The 27,516-nt window shown below is 37.4% G+C and overlaps 1 long non-coding RNA gene across 1 annotated transcript; it reads left to right on the plus strand.

Moving 5' to 3' along the window:
- Window positions 1-2,816: 2,816 nt before the first annotated feature.
- Window positions 2,817-3,691, plus strand: LOC145430136 (uncharacterized). The gene is made up of 2 exons (XR_013910554.1): window positions 2,817-3,112; window positions 3,270-3,691. It is a non-coding gene; the product is annotated as an uncharacterized LOC145430136 (long non-coding RNA).
- Window positions 3,692-27,516: the final 23,825 nt, after the last annotated feature.

Raw genomic sequence — 27,516 nt, forward strand, 5'->3', positions numbered from 1 at the left:
GGGGCAGACTGATAGAAGTGAGGCTGCCATATCACGCCATCGGCCCCTCTGGCCAACACCAGTAGGCGGTAGGGTAAAGTGTCTTGCCCGAGGACACAACGACCAGGACAGAGAGCCCGGGGATCGAACCGGTGACCTTCCGGTTACAGATACGCTTCCCAACCCCCTGAGCCACGGTCGCCCCGTGGTGATGGCACCAAAGCACATAACAGAGCAGGTCTGGTGGCCGACCGTGCGGACGGCAATGGCGGCGATGCGAAGGCAGCTCAGGCGGCCGACCGTGCGGACAGCGGCGATGCGAAGGCAGCTCAGGCGGCCGACCGGGTGGACGGCGGCGATGCGAAGGTAGCTCAGGCGGCCGACCGTGCGGACGGCAAAGAAGTCCAGCTAATGGCCCCAAAAACGGCCAGTGACTGTACAGTCGTGGACGCAGCTTGGCAGGACCAGGCGAAGCTGAACGAGGCGAAGGCGAAGCTGAAGCTGGACCAGGCGAAGGCGAAGCTGACGCTGAAGCTGAAACTGGACCAGGCGACGGCGAAGCCGACGCTGAAGCTGGACCCAGCGACGGCGAGGCAGCCGCAGGGGATGACACAGCAGGTGACGGCTGAACAGACTTCCCCGGACCATCAGCAGACATGAGGATGTGCTGGCTGGGTTCTCCCGAACCCCCAGCCGACGTGACTTGAGGCTGGACGGGCTCCTCGGGCCCTCCAGCCGACGGGGCGAGAGGCTGGACGGGCTCCTCGGGCCCTCCAGCTGACGTGGCGAGAGGCTGGACGGGCTCCTCGGGCCCTCCAGCTAACATGATGTGAAGTGGTGTGGAAGCTGCAGGGTGCTGGGTAGGCACACCCAGGCATCCAGCAGCAGACGCAGGATGAACAGTTATGGAGGCTCCTGGCTTGACCGGGAGCAGAGCTGCCAACTGTGGTAAAGGCTGAGGAAAAACAAGCTGTTGAGGCATAATCCCACAGAGAGAGAGAGCAGGTGGAAAACAGTCCATAGTGCTTACTATCTTAGCAGTGTTAATGACCACCAGTTCTGAGCCAGCAATCCTTAGGTTCTCAGAGTCTGCATCGGTTTTAATTGGCTTAAAGGCAAATGGCCCAGTCTCTGTAGTCACAGGAGAAGTCAACATAAGCTTGTTGGACCTAATCAATGGCAGTGTAAGGCTCAGAGGGGCTGGTTTAGTCATACGAAAAACAAGAATTACCACCTGACCCACAAAAACAAGACTTAGACCATCAGGGTGAGGCTCCTGGACAAACATTAAATACTTGGGTATGGATCTAACTAATGGCATGTTAGTAGCATGACTGTGATATGTTGGCCAGACACGTTTGCTTGAACCCACACCCGCAGTGATCTGTGGCTTCAGAGTGATAACTGTATCAAGTGGAGAGACAGATACAGGTAAAACGGTACTTGAACCCTTAACTGAAGCAGGTGACACTTCAGACTGTGAGTGAGTGGTAACACCATTGTTCGAGGCCAAAATCTTATCTAGTGATGAGTTCACAGAGACAGGGGAAAATGGTGTCTGATCTCAGCCTCCATCTCCTGATTGGAGGTAATGGTGCTGGAGCAAAACAGTTCAAAATCACCCTGTTTATTACCTTCAGGAAGACAGAATTCATGTTGTGACATTACACAGTCCAGGTCACCATGATCTGCAGTTATGTTTGCATCTTGACAACTTAACATGAGTTCATGATCAGCGTTCACAGTTTTCAGTTCATTAAACACAAGTGTGGCTGGGAAAACAGGATCACTAGTCATGTCACCCTTTAATTCATGGTTCACCACCTCTGCATTATCCTTGCTCACTGTGGCTGCAGAGGGTCCCAGAGGTCGGAAAACACATTTCTTGAGGTCCGGCTCTGACACAAGCACACCTGTTGGCCCATTGAGGAAGGGTGCGGCTTGGGAGCCGGTCAGCTCTGGTACAGCTGAACCTTTATTTAGAACATGGTTTCCAGACATGACCTTCACCAGTGACTGAGTTCTGCTTTCATTACCTTCATTAAGTGACTGGTGGAGGGGAAGAGCCGACTCAGGAAGGAAGACATTCGCCATAGGCAGCTCAGACTTGGTCGGAACTGCAGACATGGTAAGAGACACAAAAGGAAACACCTCCCTCCCACTATTAACATGAGAAGCAGTGGAAGTCTTTTTCAGTCTATTTGTAGATTCTGAGGTCCCTGCAGGGTTGAGTGAATTATTTGTGATTGACTGAGAAGAACTATCTCTAGACTGTGGCTTGGTTAATAGTTCATTACTAGCCATATCTCTGGCTAAGTCTGTATTTACTTCACACGCCTTCCACTCAGAGGTAACTTGGGATGACAGAACAGTTTCACTCACCTCCGAGTGTTGGGCGGTGTGAGGGCGACGCAAACACCGCTTTTTCTTGACTGTGGACCCCGTTGAAGTAGTAGAATATATATATTCTATATATATATAGAATATATAAGAACTCAAACACTGGGTCACAGACCCAGCCCATGACACTGGGTTTTTTATTTTCTGGTGCAAGTCCCGAGGTGTTAATCACCCCTGCTGAGATTTTCACAGGTCGTCAGCTCGTTTCTCCTTCAGCTTTTGTTGTGCAAACCACCCATTATCCTTGAGGCCTGGCACATTTGCATTTGCTCACTCAGAGTTTCTCAGATCCAAGTCAGGCCAAACCTCTGTGTTACAACTTTTTTGGCCTGCCGTATCCATACAAAATATCCTACACATTGACTGATCTGCAAATAGGGCTTTGGAGCGTGATGTCACTGGGGTGGGCGTGGAAAAGATTTTGGCCCGATCCGCCATTTTGGGGGTCTAGCGCAAGTGAAAAGGGAGCGAAGGCACACACAACAGCCATGGTTCGTATTTGCTGTGTGGTCGGCTGCAATGTTCAATCACACGACCGGCAAGAGAATAAGCTTGAAAAGGGTTTATCTTTTCATTCTTTCCCAACCTGGAAGCAACATGAGGCAGCTCGTGTATCGGATGTTACCAAACGAAGGCGTCCAGCCTGGATAGCAGCTGTGAGACGAGCTTCTCACAGCTTCCAGTTCTCTTCCATCCCCAAATATCTGTTGGTGCTCCTGACATTTTCATTCCGGTAAGTTCTAAATATGTTCATATCACTCTTTATAGCCTATTAGTTTTATTTTCTATGCGCTCTGAGCTCATAGCAAATTAGAACAAACATCCTACTGAGTGATTTTGCAGAACTACCTTCTATTTATAGAGTTGCTAATTATTTGGCATTATTGCAGCAAACCAGCCTATGAAATGGATGAAACATCATGACTGGGTTCCAGCGCTACACAAGGGACCTGCTTCAAACATACCACCATGCCAATCAGATTACTTCTTCCATGTAAGGGTGAAGAGGTGACCCTTCTGGATAAGATGGTGAAGGTTTGCTGCGTTTGGTGAACAGTGTGATAATAAAACCAGGGAAAAATGAAACCTGCTCCTGTTAAATATTCTTAAGTATTGTGCTGTTAAAATTGCTGTATTTTTTCAAAAGATACAGTAAATAAAGTAATGTTAGTAGTGGGTGATGTCATGTAAACACTCATGATTTTGTGTAAACATTTTGTCATTTGTAAACTATAAATGACATGGATTCTACACTGTAACTGATGTGATGTTCTATAAGGTGGTTTTAATAAAAAAAAAAAAGAGGCAAAAATTAGTTTGTTTCTTTATTCAACTTTTGAACAGTGGGACTCAGTCAGTATATATTCAGTAAATGCAAATTATTTACACGGCAGTGCACTACAGGCATAAATCTAGACCCCTAGATAAAACATTATGGGTCATTCCCACAACCCACAGCTTTACTGTGTTCCAGCAAAGTATCCAATAGCAGTGACAACTCCTCCACAGTAGCAGGTGGGATTTTCCTTTTTTGAGGACGGCTCCTTTTACCTGTCAATACGGATGGTCTGTTTATGTTTTGATCAAGAGCCTTTTTTTGGGCAGCTGAAGAGGAGAAGTCTATCTTATGGCCAACCTCTGGCTGTATCTTGGTCATATTACCGAGCAAAACCCAGTATGCAGGTTCATCTGTAACAGTCCTTGTGCCACGGATCAAAACTGTTGCTCCTACATTAAACAGAAGAGCAGCGACGTGGGTGCAGGTCTCCACGACTCCGGCTTCAACCTTTCCTGTGATGCTCACAGTGACCCATGGCTGCAATGCTGGTTCATTCAGTCTTTGAGAGTGCAGTACCTGAAACACACACAGACAAAGTTCATTTAAAGACAAGAACTAATGAGCCAAGGCCGACGTAAATATGTTTTATCTACTTTATCATTAATGTAACAAAGTGTTTAGAAAGTTAGCACGTACATGTAATTTTTCATTTTTTATGTGTCCATCTATAGAACGCTGCATGTTATATTCTAAATCTGCCTGTTCTCTGTCAGAAACCTGCCTTGCAGAAAATGAACCTAAAGTATGTAATGCAAGGATGTCATCACTTTCAAGATGGAGAAAGCATAAAGTGACAATTATGAATCACTTAATATGATAAGGAGATTCTGCATAATGCATTGCGGCGTGACGTCAACTCCAAAGCCCTATATAAAAGACACACATTCACACCTTCCTTGACTCTCAGCACAGATCTTCCATTGTTCCATTGTCACTGTGTATGTGAGGAAGTGGCATTGCTTGACTACAGCACAGTGCTGTGCATAAAAGCAGACCGACCCAGGCGGGAGAATCATTTCTTGTTCGCATTTCTGAGAACGCACATCAGGATGGCCTCCGTATCACTGCCACGCAGGAAGAACCTCTCCGCGCAACAGGCTTTGGCCTTGCTTCAGGAAATGCATGAAGCAGATTCTGATGGAGGAGAGGTTTCATTTGTCCAGCAGGCCACTGATACCTCCTCAGAAGAATCTGAAAAGGATACGGAAAAAGATCCCAACATGTCTCCACGGAAGAGGCCCTGTGGTACTGGGAAGCCAAGGCAGAGCCACACAGCGAAAGACGGCAATGTGTGGGTTGAGGAGGACATTGGAATGCCCAGTGCAGTAGCAAATCGTTTGTGCTTCACTGCGCAAGCTGGACCCAAAGAGTCTGCTAAGGTTTGTCAATGCCATAGTAGATATGATATTTATATAAACCCATTTAGAGTGAGGTTCATGTAAATTTACCATTCTCTAATTGTTTATCTTCCAACAGCATAAGATTACAAGTGTGTTCCAAAGCTTCCTTTGCCTGTTAGACGTGAGAATGCTGAAAACCATCAGAGAGTGCAAGGTACATCAAGCCCAACATAACACGGTTAGTTATAACATGGTTATAACTAGGGATGGGTACCGGTTCTGACATAAACGGTAGTAACCGGACCGAAAAGCAGCGCACATTTCGGTGCTTTATTTCGGTGCTTTTTTTTTCCTGAGCTGTGATACACTTCTAGCCAATCATTTTACGTTTCCGAGGATAGTAGGCGGGGCCAGGTACGTACGTTCTGTTAGAGCAGAGCTACAGATTAAAAATGTCCAAGGCGAAGCGGTCAAAAGTCTGGCTGTACTTCATAGCAAAATATGCAAACTCAGCAGCCTGCAACAAGTCCTTTAAGGTGATACTGGGATACTGTCAAAGGAGGTAAAACCTCAAATCCGATGAAACACCTGGCAACGCATAGCGTTTTTTTTTTAAAAGCCCAGAAATGCGCCGTATTTGATAGCGTGCTGCGAGACCTCACACCGTGCACATCTACTGCGGGTGGGTTGCCTGTTATGCAACATCCCCCAAAAACAGGAAGAGGAGAGTCCTGGCCCCTAGCCCTGCCAGTGTAGCAGAAATAATGACGGATGATGATGGCAGCAGCAGCCGTTCTTCTCTGCGTGAGTAGCTAATTTACGTTGAGTAGGCTAACCACGTTATTACATTAATGCATGTAAGGTGAGCTAGCAAACATCATCATAGCTACATGCGGCTGTCTTCTTGTTTGATGGCAGATACTCCCTTCACCCTGGCCAAAAAGGCTAAAATGACCAAAGAAAAAGAGGAAAACAGCTAAACATGAGAGGTTTTGGACAAAGTTTGTGTTTTTTCCATTGTTTAAGCACTGCTTCCAGCCAAGAGTGATACCATATATGCCCCATAGCTGCAGAAAAGGCTAACATTGTTATCTTTTTACAAAAAACAGCTGAACATGAGAGGTTTTTTGACCAATTTTGTGTTCTCCATTCTTTAAGCACCGGTTTGAGCACCGTTTAAGCACCGGCACCGTTTCAAAAGTACCGATTTGGCACCGGTATCGGATAAAACCTAAACGATACCCATCCCTAGTTATAACATGGTTGATTTAACATGGTTGGTTATAACACGATTGGTTATAAGATGGTTATAACACAGTTGGTTATAACATGATTATAAAATGATTGGTTAGAACATGGTTATGACATGGTTGGTTATAACATGGTTGGTTATAACAAGGTTGGTTTTAAAATGGTTGGTTATAACATGGTTGGTTATAACATGGTTATAACTAGAGATGGACCGATCCGATATTACGTATCGGTATCGGTCCGATACTGACCTAAATTACTGGATCGGATATCGGAGAAAAATAAAAAATGTAATCCGATCCATTAAATATCACGAAAGCACCTCGCAAAACTTGCAACACGCCGTAACTCACCTCAGAACGTTAGCAGTCGGAGCAGTATGCATCACGTGATAGAGCGGCTGTGGCATGCGGGACCTGTCGGTGGTCTGGATAGCATGTGGAGCTTCGCTAGCAACCTGGCATTTCATCTCCGACAAAGTTATCCCCGAGAGAAGTAAAGCAAGTGTGTAAGTCCATCTCTGAATGTTTGTAAAGCATTCCTGCGTTAAGCTTAACGAGCGACTGCCTCTCGCTCTCCGGCTGCTACTTCAATCGTGAAACTGCTTAAATGATCAGCTGATCGGCTTTTCTGTCGCGAGTCCGTGTCTCTTGTTTGTTTTTGGCCCACTTTGCACCAGAAAGAGGAAACCAGCGGCTGAACAACAGCAGAACGTTTAAGCTTGATCAGCTGTTGTTAGAATTTATTTATTATTACTTTTTACACCAGGATCTTTTTCTACGTAGCTGACGGCTGGTAACTGTGCAGGGGCGGATCTAGCAAAGTTTAGCCAGGGGGGCCGATAGGGCATGAACAGGGAAAAGGGGGCACAAAGACATACTTTTCTTTCTTATTCTCATTTAAAATGTCTAGCTTTTAATAAATAATTATCTGACACCCAAAGTTTTAATTTGATGTAAAATGAATAGAAGTCAATTACTGTATATAGTAACTATTAAGTCTAATATATATACCCTAGTAAGCTATAGTACTTTTTACTTTGGGAAGGTACCATCTGTGCAGTCTGCAATTTTGTTGAAGAAAGATGTTGAATCTATTTAATATTTCTTGAAAAATAATTGATTTCTGTGCATTTTTTTTCACACTGCATCAAATTAAGGTTGATTACGTCGATTAAGCATCATGAGGTGGCGCGTGAGGGGTGGTTCCTTATTTTTTATTTATTTCTTTTTGTTGTTGCTGGGAGTTGGAACCCTATTAGTTAGGTTGCTTAATATTTACGCTAAGTACTCTTTAAAATACCAGAATAGGGAGGATGGTGTAGGTCTAAGTTTATTAGATTGATCAGTATTGCTGAACTATGAAATATTTTTTTTTGTATACAGGTATAACAGAATAGCTTTAGTGTAGTTGTTGTTTTAAACTTGAGTATGAACTTGCAGACTTGCAAAATGCAGCAAGATATTTTAAAAAACAGTTTTGTTGATTAAAAAAACACTATATCGGATTCATATCGGTATCGGCAGATATCCAAATTTATGATATCGATATCGGTATCGGACATAAAAAAGTGGTATCGTGCCATCTCTAGTTATAACATGGTTGGTTATAACATGCTTGGTTATAACATGGTTGTTATAACAGCGTTGGTTTTAACAGGGTTATAACATGGTTGGTTATAACATGGATGGTTATAAAATGGTTGGTTATAACATGTTTATAACATGGTTGGTTATGACATGGTTGGTGATAAAACGTTTGGTTATAACATAGTTGGTTATAACATGGTTGGTTATAGCATGGTTATAACATAGTTGGTTATAACAAGGTTGGTTTTAACAAGGTTGGTTTTAACATGGTTGGTTTTAACATGGTTGGTTATAACATGGTTGGTTGTAACATGATTGGTTATAATATGGTTGTTATAACAGCGTTGGTTATAACAGGGTTATAACATGGTTGGTTATAACATGGTTGGTTATAAAATGGTTGGTTATATCATGGTTATAACACGGTTGGTCATAACATGGTTGGTCATAACACGGTTGGTTATAACATGGTTGGTTGCAACATGGTTGGTTATAACATGGTTGGTTATAAAATGGTTTTAACACCATTTGTTATAACATGGTTATAACACGGTTGGTTATAACATGGTTATAACATGGTTATAACACGGTTGGTTATAACATGGTTATAACATGGTTATAACACGGTTGGTTATAACATGGTTAGTTGTAAAATGGTTGGTTATAACATGGTTGGTTATAGCAAGGCTATAACATGGTTGGTTAAAACATGGTTATAACACGGTTGGTTATAACATGGTTATGACATGGTTGGTTATAACATGGTTGGTTATAACATGGTTGGTTATGACAAAGTTGGTTTTAACATGGTTGGTTATAACAAGGGTGTTCAAAACATGTTTATAATATGGTTGGTTATAACATGGTTGGTTATAAAATGGTTGGTTATAGCATGGTTATAATATGGTTGGTTATAACATGTTTATAACATGATTGGTTATAACATGTTTATACCATGGTTGGTTATAGCATAGTTATTATAACACCGTTGGTTATAACATGGATAAAACATGGTTGGTTATAACATGGTTGGTTATAAAATGGTTTTATTTACTACACGGTTGGTTATAACATGGTTGGTTATAACATGGTTATAACATGGTTGGTTATAACACGGTTGGTTATATGGTTGGTTATAACATTGTTAGTTATAACATGGTTATAACACGGTTTGTTATAACATGGTTATAACACGGTTGGTTATAACATGGTTATAACACAGTTGGTTATAACATGGTTATAACATCATTTGTTATAACATGGTTATAACACGGTTGGTTATAACATGGTTGGTTATAACACAGTTGGCTATAACATGGTTGGTTATAACACGGTTGATTATAACATGGTTATAACACGGCTAGTTATATCATGGTTGGTTATAACATGGTTATAACATGGTTGGTTATAACATGGTTATAACACGGTTGGTTATAACATGGTTGGTTATAACACGGTTGATTATAACATGGTTATAACACGGCTAGTTATATCATGGTTGGTTATAACATGGTTATAACATGGTTGGTTATAACATCGTTATAACATCGTTACAACACGGTTGGTTATAACATGGTTATAACATGGTTGGTTATAAAACGGTTGGTTATAACATGGTTATAACATGGTTGGTTGTAACATGGTTGGTCATAACACGGTGTGTTATAACACGGTTGGCTATAACATGGTTATAACACGGTCGGTTATAACATGGTTGGTAAGAACACTGTTGTTTATTGCATGTTTGGTTATAAAATGGTTGGTTATAACATGGTTATAACACGGTTGGTTATTGTCGCGCTGACCTAGTAGGTGTGGCTGTTATTCCTCTCTTCCTCCTCCTGCCCACTACCTGTTCGGTGCTGCTGTTTGTGCATGGCCGCTGATTAGACCTTGGGTGCAATCAACAACTAAGCACGGCCTGGTGTGCGCCGCCCTGCCAGGTGAGCCACATTAGAGCAATCAAGGGCCTAGTATACCTTAAAATGCATGCAGCAGTCATTTGACCCGTGTGCGACATACTGAGAGGACAGCAAACAAAGTACGATCCACTTTTCCACTGTGAGGAAGACTTTGAACAAGACGGGCTATCGGTAAGCTCTTGAGCTCACATTTGCTGCACATATATTTGGAACTATGGAAGCTCAGTTGTGCAAATGTTTTACGCTTAGGGAAATAGTTGCTGCATTTAAGTTAAAAAAATTATATTGACAAAAATGAATGTTTAAGTTTGAATAAATTGTTTGTGCAGTTAGTGTTCGCACATATTTATGTTAATTAATATTAAAAATAGTTACCCCAAATCCTTGGGTGGATCGTAAAAATAGAGAACAAATGTTTGGTTTTGATTTAAAGAAAATAATTCTTTGTAAAGAAAATCCTTAGTTAGAGTCTATTAAAATGTTTGTGAACTCTAAAATGTATACTTTAAAATACAATTGTTTATAAAAAAGTGTTAATGCAAAGAAGACACATTTTGTATATTTAAGAACCACAGTTCTGAATGGTCAATGAAATGTTCTTTATTTTTGTGTTGAAAGGTTTTTTACCTGCTGCTACCTAACAACTATCAAACTAGTTGGTCTAAATAAAGTTGAGTGAAATTCAAAGTCTGGTCTTTTTCAAGTGTGGACACCTCACAGTCAGAGGAACACTTGACAGTTATAACATGGTTATAACACCGTTGGTTATAACATGGTTATAACACCATTTGTTATAACATGTTTATAACACGGTGTGTTATAACACGGTTAGCTATAACATGGTTATAACAACGTTGGTTATAACATGGTTGGTCATAACATGGTTGGTCATAACATGGTTGGTCATAACATGGTTGTTCATAACATGGTTGGTTATAACACAGTTGGTTATAACATGGTTATAACATGGTTGGTTGTAACATGTTTATAACATGGTTGGTTATACCATGGTTGGTTATAGCATAGTTATTATAACACCGTTGGTTATAACATGGATATAACATGGTTGGTTATAACATGGTTGGTTATAGAATGGTTGGTTATAGCATGGTTATAACATGGTTGGTTTTAACATGGTGTGTGATAACATGGTTGGTTATAACATGGTTGTAACATGGTTGGTTATAAAACGGTTGGTTACAAAACGGTTGGTTATAACATGGTTGGTTATAACACAGTTGGTTATAACATGGTTGGTAATAACACGGTTGGTCATAACACGGTTGGTTATAAAATGGGTATAACACGGTTGGTTATAACATGGTTATAACACCGTTGGTTATAACATTGTTATAACACGGTCGGTTATAACATGGTTGTTTACAACACCGTTGGTTATAACACCGTTGGATATAACATGGTTATAACACCGTTGGTTATAACAGTTATAACATGGTTGGTTATAACACGGTTGGTTATAACATGGTTATAACATGGTTGGTTATAACACCGTTGGTTATAACACGGTTGGTTATACAATGGTTGGTTATAGCATGGTTATGACATGGTTGGTTTTAACATGGTTATAAAATGGTTGGTTATAACATGGTTTGGTTATAACACGGTTGGTTATAACATGGTTATAACACAGTTGGTTATAACATGGTTATAACACGGTTGGTTATAACACGGTTGGTTATAACACGGTTGGTTATAACACGGTTGGTTATAACACGGTTGGTTATAACATGGTTGGTTATATAATGGTTGGTTATAGCATGGTTATAACATGGTTGGTTTTCACATGGTTTGTTATAACACGGTTGGTTATAACATGGTTATAACATGGTTGGTTATAACATGGTTATAACATGGTTATAACACGGTTGGTTATAACATGGTTAGTTGTAAAATGTTTGGTTATAACATTTTTATAACATGGCTGGTTGTAACATGGTTGGTTATAATATGGTTGGTTATAACATGTTTATAACATGGTTGGTTATAACATGTTTATACCATGGTTGGTTATAACATGGATAAAACATGGTTGGTTATATAATGGTTGGTTATAAAATGGTTTTATTTACTACACGGTTGGTTATAACATGGTTATAACACGGTTGGTTATAACATGGTTGTAACATGGTTGGTTATAAACCGGTTGGTTATAAAACGGTTGGTTATAACATTGTTAGTTATAACATGGTTATAACACGGTTTGTTATAACATGGTTATAACACGGTTTGTTATAACATGGTTATAACACGGTTTGTTATAACATGGTTATAACACGGTTTGTTATAACATGGTTATAACACGGTTGGTTATAACATGGTTATAACATCATTTGTTATAACATGGTTATAACACGGTTGGTTATAACATGGTTGGTTATAACATGGTTATAACATGGTTGGTTATAACATGGTTATAACACGGTTGGTTATAACACGGTTGGTTATAACACGGTTGGTTATAACACGGTTGGTTATAACATGGTTGGTTATAACATGGTTGGTTATAACATGGTTGGTTATAACACGGTTGGTTATAACATGGTTATAACACGGTTGGTTATAACATGGTTATAACATGGTTGGTTATATAAGGGTTGGTTATAGCATGGTTATAACATGGTTGGTTTTCACATGGTTTGTTATAACACGGTTGGTTATAACATGGTTATAACATGGTTGGTTATAACATGGTTATAACATGGTTATAACACGGTTGGTTATAACATGGTTAGTTGTAAAATGTTTGGTTATAACATGTTTATAACATGGTTGGTTATAACATGTTTATAACATGGTTGGTTATAACATAGTTATTATAACACCGTTGGTTATAACATGAATAAAACATGGTTGGTTATATAATGGTTGGTTATAAAATGGTTTTATTTACTACACGGTTGGTTATAACATGGTTATAACACGGTTGGTTATAACATGGTTGTAACATGGTTGGTTATAAACCGGTTGGTTATAAAACGGTTGGTTATAACATGGTTGGTTATAACATGTTTGGTTATAGCATGGTTATAACATTGTTAGTTATAACATGGTTATAACACGGTTTGTTATAACATGGTTATAACACGGTTTGTTATAACATGGTTATAACACGGTTGGTTATAACATGGTTATAACATCATTTGTTATAACATGGTTATAACACGGATGGTTATAACACGGTTGGTTATAACATGGATATAACATGGTTGGTTATAACATGGTTGGTTATAATATGGTTATAACATGGCTGGTTATAACATGGTTGGTTATAACACGGTTGGTTATAACATGGTTGGTTATAAAATGATTGGTTATAACATGGTTATAACACCGTTTGTTATAACATGGTTAAAACACGGTTGGTTATAACATGGTTATAACACAGTTGGTTATAACATGGTTGGTTATAAAAAAGTTGGTGATAACACGGTTGGTTATAACATGGTTATAACATGGTTGGTCATAACACGGTTGGTCATAACGTGGTTATAACAAGATTTGTTGTAACATTGTTATAACATGGTTGGTTATGAAGCGGTTGGTTATAACATGGTTGGTTATAACACGGTTGGTTATAACATGTTTATAACATGGTTAGTTATAACATGGTTGGTTATAACACGGTTGGTTATAACACGGTTGGCTATAACATGGTTGCAAGACGGTCGGTTATAACACGGTTGGTTATAACACCGTTGGTTATAACATGATTATAACAACGTTGGTTAAAACATGGTTATAACAAGGTGCGTTATAACACGGTTGGTTATAACACAGTTGGTTATAACATGTTTATAACATGGTTGGTTATAACATGGTTATAACATGGTTGGCTATAACACGGTTATAACACGGTTGGCTATAACACGGTTGGTTTTAACACCGTTGGTTATAACATGGTTATAACATGGTTGGTTATAACATGGTTATAACACGGGTGGGTATAACATGGTTATAACACCATTTGTTATAACATGTTTATAACACGGTGTGTTATAACACGGTTAGCTATAACATGGTTATAACAACGTTGGTTATAACATGGTTGGTCATAACATGGTTGGTCATAACATGGTTGGTCATAACATGGTTGGTCATAACATGGTTGGTCATAACATGGTTGGTCATAACATGGCTGTTCATAACATGGTTGGTTATAACATGGTTATAACATGGTTGGTTATAACACAGTTGGTTATAACATGGTTATAACATGGTTGGTCATAATACAGTTGGTCATAACACGGTTGGTTATAACATTGTTGGTCATAACATGGTTGGTCATAACACAGTTATAAAATGGTTGGTTTTAAAAGGGTTATAACATGGTTGGTTATAACATGTTTATAATATGGTTGGTTAAAGCATGGTTATAACATGGTTATAACACAGTTGGTTATAGCATGGTTAAAACATGGTTGGTCATAACACGGTTGGTCATAACATGGTTGGTTATAACATGGTTATAACACGGTTGGTTATAACATGTTTATAACACGGTTGGTTATAACACGTTTATAATATGGTTGGTTAAAGCATGGTTGGTTATAGCATGGTTATGACATGGTTGGTTATAACATGTTTATAACATGGTTGGTCATAACACGGTTGGTTATAACACGGTTGGTCATAACACGGTTGGTCATAACACGGTTGGTCATAACACGGTTGGTTATAACACGGTTGGTCATAACATGGTTGGTCATAACACAGTTATAAAATGGTTGGTTATAACATGTTTATAATATGGTTGGTTAAAGCATGGTTATAACATGGTTATAACACAGTTGGTTATAGCATGGTTAAAACATGGTTGGTCATAACACGGTTGGTCATAACATGGTTGGTTATAACATGGTTATAACACGGTTGGTTATAACATGTTTATAACATGGTTGGTTATAACACGGTTGGTTATAACATGTTTATAACATGGTTGGTTATAACACGGTTGGTTATAACACGGTTGGTCATAACACGGTTGGTCATAACACGGTTGGTAATAACACGGTTGGTCATAACACGGTTGGTTATAACATGGTTGGTTATAACACGGTTATAACACCATTGGTTATAACATGGTTGGTAATAACATGGTTGGTCATGAAAAGGTTGGTTATAACATGGTTATAAAATGGTTGGTTATAACATGGTTATAACACGGTTGGTTATAACAAGGTTAGTTGTAACATGGTTGGTCATAACATGGTTGGTCATAACACGGTTGGTCATAACACGGTTGGTCATAACACGGTTGGTCATAACACGGTTGGTCATAACACGGTTGGTCATAACACGGTTGGTTATAACATGGTTATAACATGGTTGTTATAACATGTTTGTTATAACATGGTTTGTCATGAAACGGTTGGTTATAACATGGTTGGTTATAACATGGTTATAACACGGTTGGTTATAACAAGGTTAGTGGTAACATGGTTGGACATAACATGGTTGGTTATAACATGGTTGGTCATAACATGGTTGGTTCTAACATGTTTGGTCATAACATGGTTGGTCATAACATGGTTGGTCATAACATGGTTGGTCATAACATGGTTGGTCATAACATGGTTGGTTATAGCATGGTCATAACTCAGTTGGTTATAGCATGGTTATAACATGGTTGGTCATAATACGGTTGGTCATAACACAGTTGGTTATAACATGGTTGGTCATAACACGGTTGGTTATAAAATGGTTGGTTTTAAAAGGGTTATAACATGGTTGGTTATAACACGGTTGGTCATAACACGGTTGGTTATAACATGGTTATAACACGGATGGTTATAACATGGTTATAACACCGTTGGTTATAACATTGTTATAACACGGTCGGTTATAACATGGTTGTTTATAACACCGTTGGTTATAACACCGTTGGTTATAACATGGTTATAACACCGTTGGTTATAACATAGTTATAACATGGTTTGTTATAACACCGTTGGTTATAACATGGTTATAACATGGTTGGTTATAACATGGTTGGTTATAACACGGTTGGTTATAACACGGTTGGTTATAACATGGTTATAACACGGTTGGTTATAACATAGTTATAACATGGTTGGTTATAACACGGTTGGTTATAACATGGTTATAACACAGTTGGTTATAACATGGTTGGTTATAAAATAGTTGGTGATAACACGGTTGGTTATAACATGGTTATAACATGGTTGGTCATAACACGGTTGGTCATAACACAGTTATAAAATGGTTGGTTTTAAAAGGGTTATAACATGGTTGGTTATAACATGTTTATAATATGGTTGGTTAAAGCATGGTTATAACATGGTTATAACACAGTTGGTTATAGCATGGTTAAAACATGGTTGGTCATAACACGGTTGGTCATAACATGGTTGGTTATAACACGGTTGGTTGTAACATGGTTATAACATGGTTGGTTATAACATGTTTATAACACGGTTGGTCATAACACGGTTGGTTATAACACAATTGGTTATAACACGGTTGGTTATAACACGGTTGGTTGCAACACGGTTGGTTGCAACACGGTTGGTTGCAACACGGTTGGTTATAACACGGTTGGTTATAACACGGTTGGTTATGACACGGTTGGTTATAACATGGTTATAACACCATTGGTTATAACATGGTTGGTAATAACATGGTTGGTCATGAAAAGGTTGGTTATAACATGGTTATACAATGGTTGGTTATAACATGGTTATAACACGGTTGGTTATAACATGGTTAGTTGTAACATGGTTGGTTATAACATAGTTGGTTATAGCATGGCTATAACATGGTTGGTTAAAACATGGTTATAACACGGTTGGTTATAACATGGTTATGACATGGTTGGTTATAACATGGTTGGTTATAACATGGTTGGTTATAACAAAGTTGGTTTTAACATGGTTGGTTATAACAAGGGTGTTCATAACATGTTTATAATATGGTTGGTTATAACACCGTTGGTTATAGCATGGTTATAACATGGTTGGTTATAACATGGTTGGTTATAGAATGGTTGGTTATAGCATGGTTATAACATGGTTGGTTTTAGCATGGTTATAACATGGTTGGTTTTAACATGGTGTGTGATAACACGGTTGGTTATAACATGGTTATAACATGGTTGTAACATGGTTGGTTACAAAACGGTTGGTTACAAAACGGTTGGTTACAAAACGGTTGGTTACAACACGGTTGGTTACAACACGGTTGGTTACAACACGGTTGGTTACAACACGGTTGGTTATAACACGGTTGGTTATAACACGGTTGGTTATAACACGGTTGGTTATAACACGGTTATAACATGGTTGGTTATAACATGGTTGGTTATAGCATGGTTATGACATGGTTGGTTTTAACATGGTTATAAAATGGTTGGTTATAACATGGTTATAACACGGGTGGGTATAGCATGGTTGGTTATAACATGGTTATAACACCATTGGTTATAACATAGTTATAACACGGTTGGTTATAACACGGTTGGTTATAACATGGTTATAACACGGTTGGTTATAACATGGTTATAACACGGTTGGTTATAACATGGTTATAACACGGTTGGTTATAACATGGTTATAACACGGTTGGTTATAACATGGTTATAACACGGTTGGTTATAACATGGTTATAACATGGTTGGTTATAACACGGTTGGTTATAACATGGTTATAACATGGTTGGTTATAGAATGGTTGGTTATAGCATGGTTATGACATGGTTGGTTTTAACATGGTTATAAAATGGTTGGTTATAACATGGTTGTAACATGGTTGGTTATAAAACGGTTGGTTATAACATGGTTATAACACGGTTGGTTATAGCATGGTTGGTTATAACATGGTTGTTTATAACACGCTTGGTGATAACACGGTTGGTTATAACACGGTTGGTTATAACATGGTGTCGCGGGGTCCTCTCCTAAGCTTCTCCCGAACAAATCCAGGCGTAGTCAGAAAGCATTCAGTGAGGATAATTTATTCTGCCCGCCTCCCAGGTGCACAAAAAGTTATTTACAAAGAAAATAGAACTGACTTAAGTCATCACAAACAAACATCTATATACAAAACACAGTCTGCATGTTACCTTCTCGGTAACAGCTCTCTGGAGAGAAGAACACAGGTAGGCCCTGACCGCATTCTCTTATACCCCATAGCCCCTCCCACTAGGCGTAATGGTCATCTCTTTATTATTTCTTTTATCAAACAGTCTTTCCCCCTCAGCTTATTTCCTGCTGTATTCCTACAATACATATATGTATATAGAGACATTTATGGCCATTTCCAGGCAGCCTACAGTGTTTCACAATAACACAAAACAAACCAAAAAATAATGCAGTTCACGTGACCCTCCAAGCGCACGCGAACCCATTATTTAAACCCCGGAACACTATGCATTTGGCTTGCATAACCCCGCATGGTTATAACACGGTTGGTTATAACATGGTTATAACACGGTTGGTTATAACATGGTTATAACACGGTTGGTTATAACATGGTTATAACACGGTTGGTTATAACATGATTGGTTAAAGCATGCTTATAACATGGTTGGTTATAACATGGTCATAACTCAGTTGGTTATAGCATGGTTATAACATGGTTGGTCATAACACGATTCGTCATAACACGGTGGGTTATAACATGGTTGGTCATAACACAGTTATAACATGGTTGGTTATAACATGTTTATAATATGGTTGGTTAAAGCATGGTGATAACATGGTTGGTTATAACATGGTTATAACACAGTTGGTCATAACATGTTTATAAAATGGTTGGACATAACACGGTTGGTCATAACATGGTTGGTTATAACACCATTGGTTATAACACTGTTGTTTATAACATGGTTATAACACGGTTGGTTGTAAGATGGTTGGTTATAACATGGTTGGTTATAACACGGTTGGTTATAACATGGTTATAACATGGTTAGTTATAACACGGTTGGTTATAACATGGTTATAACATGGTTGGTTATAACACGGATGGTTATAACATGGTTGGTTATAACACGGTTGTTCATGAAAAGGTTGGTTATGACATGGTTATAAAATGGTTGGTTATAACATGGTTATAACACGGTTGGTTATAACATGGTTAGTTGTAACATGGTTGGTTATAACATGGTTGGTTATAGCATGGCTATAAAATGGTTGGTTAAAACATGGTTATAACACGGTTGGTTATAACATGGTTATAACACGGTTGGTTATAACATGGTTATAACACGGTTGGTTATAACATGGTTATAACACGGTTGGTTATAACATGATTGGTTAAAGCATGCTTATAACATGGTTGGTTATAACATGGTCATAACTCAGTTGGTTATAGCATGGTTATAACATGGTTGGTCATAACACGATTCGTCATAACACGGTGGGTTATAACATGGTTGGTCATAACACAGTTATAACATGGTTGGTTATAACATGTTTATAATATGGTTGGTTAAAGCATGGTGATAACATGGTTGGTTATAACATGGTTATAACACAGTTGGTCATAACATGTTTATAAAATGGTTGGTCATAACATGGTTGGTTATAACACCATTGGTTATAACACTGTTGTTTATAACATGGTTATAACACGGTTGGTTGTAAGATGGTTGGTTATAACATGGTTGGTTATAACACGGTTGGTTATAACATGGTTATAACATGGTTAGTTATAACACGGTTGGTTATAACATGGTTATAACATGGTTGGTTATAACACGGATGGTTATAACATGGTTGGTTATAACACGGTTGTTCATGAAAAGGTTGGTTATGACATGGTTATAAAATGGTTGGTTATAACATGGTTATAACACGGTTGGTTATAACATGGTTAGTTGTAACATGGTTGGTTATAACATGGTTGGTTATAGCATGGCTATAAAATGGTTGGTTAAAACATGGTTATAACACGGTTGGTTATAACATGGTTGTAACATGGTTGGTTACAAAACGGTTGGTTATAACACGGTTGGTTATAACACGGTTGGTTATAACACGGTTGGTTATAACACGGTTGGTTATAACACGGTTGGTTATAAAATGGTTATAACACCGTTGGTTATAACATTGTTATAACACCGTTGGTTATAACATTGTTATAACACGGTCGGTTATAACACGGTCGGTTATAACACGGTTGGTTATAACACGGTTGGTTATAACACGGTTGGTTATAACACGGTTGGTTATGACATAGTTATAACATGGTTGGTTATAACACGGTTGGTTATAACATGGTTGGTTATAACACGGTTGGTTATAACATGGTTATAACATGGTTGGTTATAGAATGGTTGGTTATAGCATGGTTACGACATGGTTGGTTTTAACATGGTTATAAAATGGTTGGTTATAACATGGTTATAACACGGGTGGGTATAGCATGGTTGGTTATAACATGGTTATAACACCATTGGTTATAACATAGTTATAACACGGTTGGTTATAACACGGTTGGTTATAACATGGTTATAACACGGTTGGTTATAACATGGTTATAACACGGTTGGTTATAACATGGTTATAACATGGATGGTTATAACACGGTTGGTTATAACATGGTTATAACATGGTTGGTTATAGAATGGTTGGTTATAGCATGGTTATGACATGGTTGGTTTTAACATGGTTATAAAATGGTTGGTTATAACATGGTTATAACATGGTTGGTTATAACACGGTTGGTTATAACATGGTTATAACATGGTTGGTTATAGAATGGTTGGTTATAGCATGGTTATGACATGGTTGGTTTTAACATGGTTATAAAATGGTTGGTTTTAACAGGGTTATAACATGGTTGGTTATAACATGTTTATAATATGGTTGGTTACAGCATGGTTATAACATGGTTGGTTATAACATGGTCATAACACCATTGGTTATAACATGGTTATAACATGGTCATAACACGGTTGTTTATAACATGGTTATAACGTCGTTGGTTATAACACGGTTGGTTATAACATGGTTGGTTATAACATGGTTGGTTATAACATGGTTGGTTATAACATGGTTGGTTATGACACGGTTGGTTATAACATGGTTATAACGTCGTTGGTTATAACACGGTTGGTTATAACATGGTTGGTTGTAACATGGTTGGTTATAACATGGTTATAACACCATTGGTTATAACATGGTTGGTAATAACATGGTTGGTCATGAAAAGGTTGGTTATAACATGGTTATAAAATTGTTTGTTATAACATGGTTATAAAATGGTTGGTTATAACATGGTTATAACACGGTTGGTTATAACATGGTTAGTTGTAACATGGTTGGTTATAACATGGTTGGTTATAGCATGGCTATAACATGGTTGGTTAAAACATGGTTATAACACGGTTGGTTATAACATGGTTATGACATGGTTGGTTATAACATGGTTGGTTATAACAAGGGTGTTCATAACATGTTTATAATATGGTTGGTTATAACATGGTTGGTTATAAAATGGTTGGTTATAGCATGGTTATAACATGGTTGGTTTTAACACGGTTGGTTATAACATGGTTATAACACGGTTGGTTATAACATGGTTAGTTGTAACATGGTTGGTTATAACATGGTTGGTTATAGCATGGCTATAACATGGTTGGTTATAACACGGTTGGTTATAACATGGTTATAACACCGTTGGTTATAACATGGTTATAACATGGTTGGTTATAACACGGTTGGTTATAACATGGTTATAACATGGTTGGTTATAGAATGGTTGGTTATAGCATGGTTATGACATGGTTGGTTTTAACATGGTTATAAAATGGTTGGTTATAACATGGTTATAACATGGTTGGTTATAACACGGTTGGTTATAACATGGTTATAACATGGTTGGTTATAGAATGGTTGGTTATAGCATGGTTATGACATGGTTGGTTTTAACATGGTTATAAAATGGTTGGTTTTAACAGGGTTATAACATGGTTGGTTATAACATGTTCATAATATGGTTGGTTACAGCATGGTTATAACATGGTTGGTTATAACATGGTCATAACACCATTGGTTATAACATGGTTATAACATGGTCATAACACGGTTGTTTATAACATGGTTATAACGTCGTTGGTTATAACATGGTTGGTTATAACATGGTTGGTTATAACATGGTTGGTTATAACACGGTTGGTTATAACATGGTTGGTTATAACACGGTTGGTTATAACATGGTTATAACGTCGTTGGTTATAACACGGTTGGTTATAACATGGTTGGTTGTAACACGGTTGGTTATAACATGGTTATAACATGGTTGGTTATAGAATGGTTGGTTATAGCATGGTTACGACATGGTTGGTTTTAACATGGTTATAAAATGGTTGGTTATAACATGGTTATAACACGGGTGGGTATAGCATGGTTGGTTATAACATGGTTATAACACCATTGGTTATAACATAGTTATAACATGGTTGGTTATAACACGGTTGGTTATAACATGGTTATAACATGGTTGGTTATAACACGGTTGGTTATAACATGGTTATAACATGGTTGGTTATAGAATGGTAGGTTATAGCATGGTTATGACATGGTTGGTTTTAACATGGTTATAAAATGTTTGGTTATAACATGGTTATAACATGGTTGGTTATAGAATGGTTGGTTATAGCATGGTTATGACATGGTTGGTTATAGCATGGTTATGACATGGTTGGTTTTAACATGGTTATAAAATGGTTGGTTTTAACAGGGTTATAACATGGTTGGTTATAACATGTTTATAATATGGTTGGTTACAGCATGGTTATAACACGGTTGTTTATAACATGGTTATAACGTCGTTGGTTATAACATGGTTGGTTATAACATGGTTGGTTATAACATGGTTGGTTATAACACGGTTGGTTATAACATGGTTGGTTATAACACGGTTGGTTATAACATGGTTGGTTATAACACGGTTGGTTATAACATGGTTATAACGTCGTTGGTTATAACACGGTTGGTTATAACATGGTTGGTTGTAACATGGTTGGTTATAACATGGTTATAACACCATTGGTTATAACATGGTTGGTAATAACATGGTTGGTCATGAAAAGGTTGGTTATAACATGGTTATAAAATTGTTTGTTATAACATGGTTATAAAATGGTTGGTTATAACATGGTTATAACACGGTTGGTTATAACATGGTTAGTTGTAACATGGTTGGTTATAACATGGTTGGTTATAGCATGGCTATAACATGGTTGGTTAAAACATGGTTATAACACGGTTGGTTATAACATGGTTATCACATGGTTGGTTATAACATGGTTGGTTATAACAAGGGTGTTCATAACATGTTTATAATATGGTTGGTTATAACATGGTTGGTTATAAAATGGTTGGTTATAGCATGGTTATAACATGGTTGGTTGTAACACGGTTGGTTATAACATGGTTATAACACGGTTGGTTATAACATGGTTAGTTGTAACATGGTTGGTTATAACATGGTTGGTTATAGCATGGCTATAACATGGTTGGTTATAACACGGTTGGTTATAACATGGTTATAACACCGTTGGTTATAACATGGTTGGTTATAACACGGTTGGTCATAACATGGTTGGTTATAACATGGTTATAACATGGCTGGTTATAACATGGTTATAACACCGTTGGTTATAACATTGTTATAACACGGTCGTTATAACATGGTTGTTTATAACACCGTTGGTTATAACATGGTTATAACACCGTTGGTTATAACATAGTTATAACATGGTTGGTTGTAACATGGTTAGTCATAACATGGTTGGTTATAACATGGTTATAACGTGGTTGGTTATTACACGGTTGGTTATAACATAGTTATAACATGGTTGGTTATAACATGGTTGGTAATAACATGGTTGGTCATGAAAAGGTTGGTTATAACATGGTTATAAAAAGGTTTGTTATAACAGTGTTATAAAATGGTTGGTTATAACATGGTTGTTTATAACACCGTTGGTTATAACATAGTTGGTTATAACATGGTTATAACATGGTTGGTTATAACATAGTTATAACGTGGTTGGTTATAACATGGTTGGTTATAACATGGTAATAACATGGTTATAACACGATTGGTTATAACATGGTTGGTTATAACATGGTTGGATATAACATAGTTGGTTATAACATGGTTGGTTAAAGCATGGTTATAACATGGTTGGTTATAACATGGTCATAACTCAGTTGGTTATAGCATGGTTATAACATGGTTGGTCATAACACAGTTATAACATGGTTGGTTTTAACAGGGTTATAACATGGTTGGTTAAAGCATGGTTATAACATGGTTGGTCATAACATCATTGGTTATAACATGGTTATAACATGGTTGGTTATAACATGGTCATAACACGGTTGTTTATAACATGGTTATAACACGGTTGGTTGTAACATGGTTGGTTATAACATGGGTGGTTATAACACGGTTGGTTATAACATGGTTATAACGTGGTTGGTTATAACACGGTTGGTTATAACATGGTTATAACACCATTGGTTATAACATGGTTGGTAATAACATGGTTGGTCATGAAAAGGTTGGTTATAACATGGTTATAAAATGGTTGGTTATAACATGGTTATAACACGGTTGGTTATAACATGGTTAGTTGTAACATGGTTGGTTATAACATGGTTGGTTATAGCATGGCTATAACATGGTGGGTTAAAATATGGTTATAACACGGTTGGTTATAACATGGTTGGTAATAACATGGTTGGTCATAGTATGGCTTTAACATGGTTGGTTAAAACATTGTTATAAAATGGTTGGTTATAACATGGTTATAAAATGGTTGGTTATAACATGGTTATAACACGGTTGGTTATAACATGGTTAGTTGTAAGATGGTTGGTTATAACATGGTTGGTCACAGCATGGCTATAACATGGTTGGTTAAAACATGGTTATAACACGGTTGGTTATAACATGGTTATGACATGGTTGGTTATAACATGGTTGGTTATAACAAGGGTGTTCATAACATGTTTATAATATGGTTGGTTATAACATGGTTTGTTATAGAATGGTTGGTTATAGCATGGTTATAACATGGTTGGTTTTAACATGGTTTGTTATAACATGGTTGGTTATAACATGGTTGTAACATGGTTGGTTATAAAACGGTTGGTTATAACATGGTTATAACATGGTTGGTTATAACACGGTTGGTTATAACACGGTTGGTCATAACACGGTTGGTTATAACATGGGTATAACACGGTTGGATATAACATGGTTATAACACCGTTGGTTATAACATAGTTGGTTATAACATGGTTATAACATGGTTGGTTATAACATAGTTATAACGTGGTTGGTTATAACATGGTTGGTTATAACATGGTTATAACATGGTTGGTTATAACATGATTGGTTAAAACATGGTAATAACATGGTTATAACACGGTTGGTTATAACATGGTTGGTCATAACACGGTTGGTCATAACATGGTTGGTCATAACACAGTTACAACATGGTTGGTTTTAACAGGGTTATAACATGGTTGGTTATAACATGTTTATAATATGGTTGGTTAAAGCATGGTTATAACATGGTTGGTTATAACATGGTTATAACACAGTCTGTTATAGCATGGTTATAACATGGTTGGTCATAACATGTTTATAACATGGTTGGTCATAACATCATTGGTTATAACATGGTCATAACACGGTTGTTTATAACATGGTTATAACACAGTTGGTTGTAACATGGTTGGTTATAACATGGTTGGTTATAACACGGTTGGTTATAACATGGTTATAACGTGGTTAGTTATAACACGGTTGGTTATAACATGGTTATAACATAGTTGGTTATAACATGGTTATAACAACATTGGTTATAACATGGTTGGTAATAACATGGTTGGTCATGAAAAGGTTGGTTATAACATGGTTATAAAATGGTTGGTTATAACATGGTTATAAAATGGTTGGTTATAACATGGTTATAACACGGTTGGTTATAACATGGTTAGTTGTAACATGGTTGGTTATAACATGGTTGGTTATAGCATGGCTATAACATGGTTGGTTAAAACATGGTTATAACACGGTTGGTTATAACATGGTTATGACATGGTTGGTTATAACATGGTTGGTTATGACATGGTTGGGTATAACAAGGGTGTTCATAACATGTTTATAATATGGTTGGTTATACCATGGTTGGTTATAAAATTGTTGGTTATAGCATGGCTATAACATGGTTAGTTATACCATTGTTGGTTATAGCATAGTTATTATAACACCGTTGGTAATAACATGGATATAACATGGTGGGTTATAACATGGTTGGTTATAGAAAGGTTGGTTATAGCATGGTTATAACATGATTGGTTTTAACATGGTTTGTTATAACACGGTTGGTTATAACATTATTGTAATATGGTTGGTTACAAAACGGTTGGTTATAAAACAGTTGGTTATAACATGGTTATAACATGGTTGGTTATAACACGGTTGGTTATAACACCGTTGGTCATAACACGGTTGGTTATAACATGGTTATAACAGGGTTGGTTATAACATGGTTATAACACCGTTGGTTATAACATGGTTATAACATGGTCGGTTATAACATGGTTGTTTATAACACCATTGGTTATAACACCGTTGGTTATAACACCGTTGGATATAACATAGTTATAACATGGTTGGTTATAACATGTTTGGTTATCAAATGGTTGGTTATAGCATGGTTATAACATGGTCATAACATGGTTGGTTATAGCATGGTTATAACATGGTTGGTTATAACATGGTTGGTCGTAACATGGTTGGTTATAACATGGTTATAACATGGTTGGTTATAACATGGTTGGTTATAACATGGTTGGTTATAACATGGTTATAACAACGTTGGTTATAACATGGTTGGTCATAACATGGTTGGTCATAACATGGTTGGTTATAACATGTTTATAACATGGTTGGTTATAACATGGTTGGTTATAACATGGTTATAACATGGTTAAAACACGGTTGGTTATAACACGGTTGGTTATAACATGGTTGGTTATAACATGGTTGGTTATAACATGGTTGGTTAAAGCATGGTTATAACATTGTTGGTTATAACATGGTCATAACTCAGTTGGTTATAGCATGGTTATAACATGGTTGGTCATAACACGCTTTGTCATAACACGGTTGGTTATAACATGGTTATAACACCATTGGTTATAACATGGTTGGTAATAACATGGTTGGTAATGAAAAGGTTGGTTATAACATGGTTATAAAATGGTTGGTTATAACATGGTTATAACACGGTTGGTTATAACGTGGTTAGTTGTAACATGGTTGGTTATAACATGGTTGGTTATAGCATGGCTATAACATGGTTGGTTAAAACATGGTTATAACACTGTTGGTTATAACATGGTTATGACATGGTTGGTTATAACATGGTTGGTTATGACAAACTTGGTTTTAACATGGTTGGTTATAACAAGGGTGTTCATAACATGTTTATAATATGGTTGGTTATAACATGGTTGGTTATAACATGGTTGGTTATAGCATGGTTATAACATGGTTGGTTATACCATGGTTGGTTATAGCATAGTTATTATAACACGGTTGGTTATAACATGGATATAACATGGTGGGTTATAACATGGTTGGTTATAGAAAGGTTGGTTATAACATGATTGTAACATGGTTGGTTAC

Source organism: Astatotilapia calliptera, chromosome 7 (assembly GCF_964374335.1).
Source record: "Astatotilapia calliptera chromosome 7, fAstCal68.1, whole genome shotgun sequence".
NCBI classification, from domain to species: domain Eukaryota; kingdom Metazoa; phylum Chordata; class Actinopteri; order Cichliformes; family Cichlidae; genus Astatotilapia; species Astatotilapia calliptera.